At 46.4% G+C, this 7,057-nt stretch overlaps 1 pseudogene; it reads left to right on the forward strand.

Annotated features, from left to right (window-relative positions):
* The first annotated feature begins 116 nt into the window (after positions 1–116).
* LOC114007265 (40S ribosomal protein S12-like) lies at positions 117–6,642 on the forward strand (annotated as a pseudogene).
* The last annotated feature ends 415 nt before the right edge of the window (positions 6,643–7,057 follow it).

Below are 7,057 nucleotides of genomic sequence, written 5' to 3' on the forward strand. Positions count from 1 at the left end.
TTGCTCACTGGGACCTGTTATATGCAGCCTATCCAGGTCCACTATACTAGATTGGAGATAGAAAACCAACACTCCTATACTAGTCTTGCCTGAGGCGCTGAATCAGTTAGCCAAAGATGGGTAAGAGTCTGATGAACCCAATAACTGTTCAGTCCTTCCACCTAAGACAGGAAACCCATCATAACTATGGGACTCTCCAATGACAGGTAAGAATGGACTTACGGTTTCATAAACAACTCCAACCTAAGACAGGCACGATTCCCCCAGGCCTTTTCCTCATCTCTCAAATTAAAACAGAGACGGGGGGATATGTGGGAGGCTGCGCACCAGTGAGTCTGCCAAGGTTTCTCAGAGAGCAAACAATTGCCATGATTGGTTACCTTCCGAAAACCTGTCCTTCGAAACTTTGCTCTGATTGGCCACTAGAATCCCTCAAATTTGCATATCCGGCACCTCATGATTGGTCCAAAAGCAACCAATCACAGCCCACCATTTACAACCAATCACGGCCCACCATTTACAACCAATCACGGCCCACCGCTTACAACCCACCAGAGTGTATATAACCATGATGCCTGGCCCACAGTAGACAGACAACGAAGACAACCAAGATGACGACTGAAGAGCCCGAAGAGCTGAAACACCGCGCAGTCTCCAGACAACCCTGAAGATCCTCGTCTCCAGACGAACTGGGAGACCCTGAAGAGCTGTAACACTACATTGTCTCTGGACGACCCTGAAGAGCTGTGTGACACCGCATCGTCTCCGTGCTGCTCACAGTAGATGACGTGACCCTTAAGAGCTGTGACACTGCATCGTCTCTGTGCTGCTCACAGTAGACGACGCGACCCTTAAGAGTTGTGACACTGCGTCATCTCTGTGCTGTACCGTGCTGCCCACAATAAACGGACGACACTGTCGTCTCCGTGCTGTAACACTACGCCGCTTGTCCTGGCTCTCACTCCTTCACTCAGGAAACCTGTTCGGCTGTCCCCCCAGGTCGGGACATGGACCCAGGGGTGTTACTGCTGTCCCACTACCTGTCCCCCAAACCAGTAAACTTTAACTTTGGTCATTAAGTTTTCAAACTCTGGGAAGTAGAAAAGAAGCTCCTAAGCCGGCAAGTGGAATGAAAGTTAAGACACCTGATCCCACATGGACAACCGACAAGTGTCAGACCTCATGACTTGAAAATCATACTGGGACCAGCAGGAGGCATGGTGGTTAAGGCGCTGGACACTCCCACATGGCAGACCATGGTTCAAGTCTTGGACCTGGTGGCTTGCTTTCTCACTTTCTCTCTCTCTCTCTCTCTGATCAAATTAAACCAAACAAATGAATGAACGAATGAATGCATAAAATTAAATAAATAATTCTTTTTTAAAAATCATGCTGGGCGCATGTGCATGCATGTCCAAAATCCCAGGATAGTAGATAAGGGATTGTAGTACGGCCATCCCCCTGAGGGTGGTTTCTCACTTTCCCTCTCTCTGTCTCTCTGGCCAGTGCACACACCCTAAGGCAAAAACTTTAAAAAAAAAAAAAGCAAAAAAAAAAGCAGTGTAAGCATGTGTGTGTGCCCAAAATCCTGAGAGGAGAATGAATGAGAAGGGATTACAGCATGGCTATTCTCCCTGGGTTTGTGACTTTACACGTTCCCTCTCTCTCTGTTTCTGTCTCTGGTGAGCACATGACCCTATGACAACAACAACAAAAAAAATTATTTTATTTTACTTATTACTATTTTTATTATTATTATTTGACTAGAGAGAGAAAGGGAAAGTGAGAAATCAAGCTGCCAGGCCTAAGACTTGAACAGCCATGTGGGAGTCTAGCACCTTAACCACCATACGACCTGCCGGCTCCAACAAAAAGTTTTTAAAAAATAAAAGAAACTCCTATTGATAATGAATTGTCTGCCTCTCTCTGCACATTCCTATGGGAGTGCAGAGGGTCTGAGCTGATTCACTGTCTATACAGGTTACTGGGGGTTGGGTGGCAGACAGTTGGATCATGTGAACAGGGAGTTGAACACTGTCCTGGCAGGAAGACCCATGACAATAGACAGAGGAGGTTCCATAGTGTCTTTAGTCTCTGGGAAAAGGACAAGAGACCCATAAATAAAAATAATAAATGCTTTGTATAGTGCTTCAGAATTCTCACAACTCCTTTGCTATATACATTCTATCACCTGCCCAGCACTGTCCATGAAATTTATAGGGGCTGGTGCAAGATGAGAATGTAGGCCTCTTGTTAAAAAATTATTAGGAGCTAGAGCTGGCTCCTTGGCACAGCCCTAACGTACTGCTCAGAAGAAGCCAAATTCCACATGGTGATCTCAGTTTGCATTCCCAGCCCAATCCGTGCAAAATGCAGGGGGCAAGCACATGAGTGCCAAGGTCCAATAAGCTGGAGAACTGGAGGAAGGGGACCTTTCCATGTCCAGATCCTGCAAAGGGTGCTACTCCCTCCCTCTCTCTCTCTCTCTCATGCATGCTGTATCATGAATAAAGAAAAAGTTTGTTTAAGTATTAGGAATTTTAAGACAGTAACAGCAGAGCATTAAACCAAGTGCAGGACCCCGTGTGCTGTCCAAGACACTGGCCTGTGAAGCTGTCCTTGCCCTGTGAAGCTGGGCCTACCTTTGCACAATATTCAGAATGAACTATTTGAAATCCACAGCCTGCAAGTTGCCTACTATGCCCACAGGTCTCCCCACCTCCCACCAAACCCCAGTCCACTTCCTGACTCTGCACCCCCACCATGCTTTCAGCTACACATTAGTAAGCTCATCACTACCTGGCTTAGATGGTAAGGACATTTATTGGATCATATGACTAGTAATAGACCTAGCTAATCCACTGACTGTGGCTCTGTTTTCCTGCCATGTTCTAGGTTCTTCCCAGTGGGCCATTGATATCGTCCTCAGGGCAGAGGCAAAAATGGCTGGGACAGCTCTGGACTCCACCATCTATGCATGCAAATGTCCCAAGGAGAAGAGATCACCTTTCTCACGGCCCTCCCATAAAAGCAAGAACATTTCCTTCCCAGCAGTGACCTGGAGAAAATATTGAACTGATCCATAAATCTGTCCCTGGACCAATCCCTGCCACAGAGGAATACCACGTGCTGACCGAACCTCGGATATTTTTTTTTTTTTTTTTGACCAAGAACAAGCAAGGGGCAGGAGTGGGATTATTTCAACTGGCTTCCTTAGCCCTCTCCCAATCGAGCTGAGGGCGAGCCCCTAAACCACACTGCTGCTACACAATGGAAAGTGTTGCAGAGACAATCCCTCAGGCTCTGCCAGCCACATCCTCTGTCCATAAGCAGCTATGTTTTGTACATTGAGGTTGGCACCAGGAGTATTTTTTTGGACAGTGGCTACACTGACCTGGGGATAACCAAGTCATGGGTGTGCCTCGCCCTGATATATTATAGAAGAGATGAGCTGGCTTTCCCTGACACCTGGGAGTCACACAGAGGCTTCAGGATAGCTTCACCCAATAAGCCCCCAAGGCAGCTGAGGAAGGCGTTGCCGCCACACAAGCAACAGACACAAATACTGCTTCACAAGAGGACCTGAGGGCCACCCTCATCCACAGTGGCCTTGCACACGGAGTTCGCAAAGCTGCCAAAGCCTCGGACAAGCGCCACGCATCTCTTTGTGTGCTGGCATCCAACTGTGGTAAGTCTAGGCATGTCAGGTTGGCGGAGGCCCTTTGTGTGGTACACCACTTCAACCTAATTAAGGCTGATGACAAGAAGCTAGGAAAATGGGTAGACCTTGGTGAAACTGCCAGAGAGAGAAACCCCAGAAAGTGGTTGGTTGCAGCTGTGTGATGACTATGGACTATGACAAAGAATCTCAGGCCAGGGATGTCGTCAAAGAGTACTTCAAACGCACGAAACGAACAAATAAAAATTTTGTCTCACATTATAAAAGAAGAAAAAAAAGTGAGCTGGCCCAATCATATTCCTGCAGGGGGTTATTTAAAGGGAGGCTAGGACTGAGAAAGTGGGGCAGTTAATATTAAAAATTGACATTTAAACATTACAGTGAAGAAATGAGCCAGAGAAACCAGCGAGCCTCCTGCAACTGAAGTTAGGAGGGAGAAGACATGTGGAGTAGCAGAATCCGTGGAGTAGAGAAAAGATGGAGACTGACATGAGAAGCTGGGGGAGAGAATGGGCCGGAGGAGCCTGGCTGGCTTGTGTTAATGGCAGACCAGAGTGAAATCCACGGCCGCCTAATTCTGAGGTTCCGAGGACAGCCCTTGCTACTATAATAATTCTAATTCTAATTCTCCATCTCCTTTTCATTGTCTTCTTTCTTCTTTTTAAATTTATTGATTTCATGAGTGAGAGAGACAGAAACAACACCCCTAAAAGTGTCAGCTTGCCCCAAATAACGGGCCCACGCATGCCCTGCATGTTCAGGGAGGTCTCTGGTCAGGAACTCAGAACCTGTTCATGGGGATCAGCCTCAGAGAGTGTCGCCTTCTCCTGCTGCACCACACCCAGCCCTGCTTTCATTGTTACATTCACATCTCCAGCTTTTTCTGGGAGCCTGCGCCTAAAAATATCCCTCGTTACTGTCTTGTCCCCATTTCTTAAGTATTTTTGTTTTCATTTTTCTTATGACCAGAAGAGCCATGTTTCATAGCCAGCTGGTGATGTGGTGGTGAAGGCAACTGGATCCCACATGGCTGCCTTTGTGGTTCAAGCTCTGGACCCAGCGGCTTAAAACTCACACAAGGCACGTGTGCGTGCATGTCCAAAATCCCCAGAGAAGAGTGGAGGAGAAGGGATTGCGGCCATACACCCGGGGGGTGATTTCTCATTTTTTGTCTCTCTGGCGAGCACACACGCCTTATAAAAAAATCCCTGCTTCAAAGTAGAGATCTTAGATTTATCTGGTGTCAATGGAAAATAACCAACTCTGTAAATAAAAATAATTAAGGGACCAGCAGTTAGTGTAATGGCTATGTCGCTGGACTCCCATGTAGTCAACCACAATCCGTGTCCTGGACCCAGTGGCTTAAAACTTACACCAGGCGCGTGTGCGTGCGTGCCCAAGATCCCAAGAGGAGAATGGAGGAGGGGATTGTGATGTGGCCATCCCCCCTGGGGGGTGATTTCTCTCTTTCTATCTCTCTGTCTCTCTTTCTGTCTGTCTGGCGAGCACACGCGCCCTATCGCAAAAACCTCTCCAAAAAAAAAATTAATGTGGCTTATTTCTAAGCAGAATGAGTGACCTAGGCTGGAGAGGAGGCAAAACATGCCTTTCTCTCAGGGCAATCAAGGTACAGGGGATCCTTTGATTTTGAAAGTGACAGATGGAGTTTGGAATTTACTGAAAAGTTTTCCATTGGTCTGGCCCCAAAAGGTGGGACATGTGGAAGGGGGAGAGTAGGTTAGAGGGTTTTACAGGTTTTTTTGGGTGGTGATTGGAGAAATAAGGTTGCTGAGATCAGAAAGGAATGTGTTTTAACAGGGTAAAGAGGCTTAACATACATCACAAAGATACTCCAATACTATGCCAGGGGAAGAATGTAGGAAGAGGGACCAGCAGTTGGCGTAATGGCTATGTCCCTGGACTCCCATGTAGCCGACCACAGTTCAAGTCCCGGACCCAGTGGCTTAAACTCACGCCGGGTGCATGTGTGTGCGTGCCCAAGATCCCAAGAGGAGAATGGAGGAGGAGATTGTGGTGTGGCCATCCCACCTGGGGGGTGATTTCTCACTTTCTGTCTCTCTGTGTCTGTCTTTCTGACTAGAGCACGCACCTTATAAAAACAAACAAACAAACAAACAAAAAAACTCTCGAAAAAAGAAAAAACAAGAATGTAGGAAGAATCCTGTTACCAATGGGTCAAATGGTCTGCTGTCCACACTGGTCGTCGGAAAAGTCATGGCATTTTTTTTTCCCAATGAAAAATATGTCATGACTTTTCCGAGGACCCAATAATTGCAATTTTCAGCTGAGTCAGAGCAGAGAAACGCAAGAAAATAGCCACTCTTTCATTCAGCACATATTGAGAGCTCACTGTGCCCTGAGTCACTCGGCTAGGGTTCCTAGGGTTCGGGACTACAACAATGAACTAGAATTCACAGTAACACTAGGGGGGAAGGGAGAAGAAAGGCAGGTAAACAGGTAATTATACTCCGATGTGATGAGAATGACAGAGAGGGAGGAAATGATGGAGAGGATCCCCAAACCAAGCAACCTCAGAGCAAAGTGTCTCCAAAGCTTAAAAAATCACACTGGAAATTTACACTTTGAGTGGAGATGAGATGCAAATGTTCGATAATAAACAAGCATATGGCAAATTTATTTCAGTTCCCCTCCCCACTCCTTTCCCTGCAACTGTAATCCTTCTACCTCCATTAAAAAGAATTAAAAGCAAACAAACAAACAAGGCTTATCCTGAGAGCTTTGCACAGATTAATTCTCAACAGTGGCGAAAGCCCACAAAAGTGCAGCTTCTGGTTCCTGAGGACTGTGATAACAAAAGCAACGTGGTAGCTGTGGTAACTGATCAGAAAAGTCGGAAACCTGACGAATCTCTGATGAAACTGATCCTCAAACCAGATACTGACTTGCAATCTAGTTATGGAATCTTAGGAGAAAAAGAATGATACTGTTAACGGATGGGAAAGTGTTGAGCTGCGTTGTGAAATCCTTGGTTCTTTGGGTCCAGATCACTAAAATTAGAGATCTGTCCCTAGGCGCAAAATGAAACCGCAACCACGAATAAAGTAGATAGAAAAGAAGGTTTAATAGAAAGAAAGGAAAGGAAAGAAAGTACACCCAAAAAAGGTTGTTGAGCGGGCGGATTGCCAAGTGGCAACCGTGCTCAGTACCAGTTAACCGCTATTTTTATTACTAGAGGTCATGAATATTCATTAGTGGGAGGCCCCTTACGCTACCTATGTTCTTCCTTTAAATTAGAATCCATACGCTCTTTTCCTGCACCTGCGCACCTTCCTCACAGGTAAAGAATGAGGAATTTGATCACCTAATTGCGCACGCCCAATGCGAGCCAGGTTGCCC

The sequence above is a fragment of the Tupaia chinensis genome, unplaced genomic scaffold, assembly GCF_000334495.1.
Source record: "Tupaia chinensis unplaced genomic scaffold, TupChi_1.0 Scaffold000146_1, whole genome shotgun sequence".
Lineage (NCBI taxonomy): Eukaryota > Metazoa > Chordata > Mammalia > Scandentia > Tupaiidae > Tupaia > Tupaia belangeri.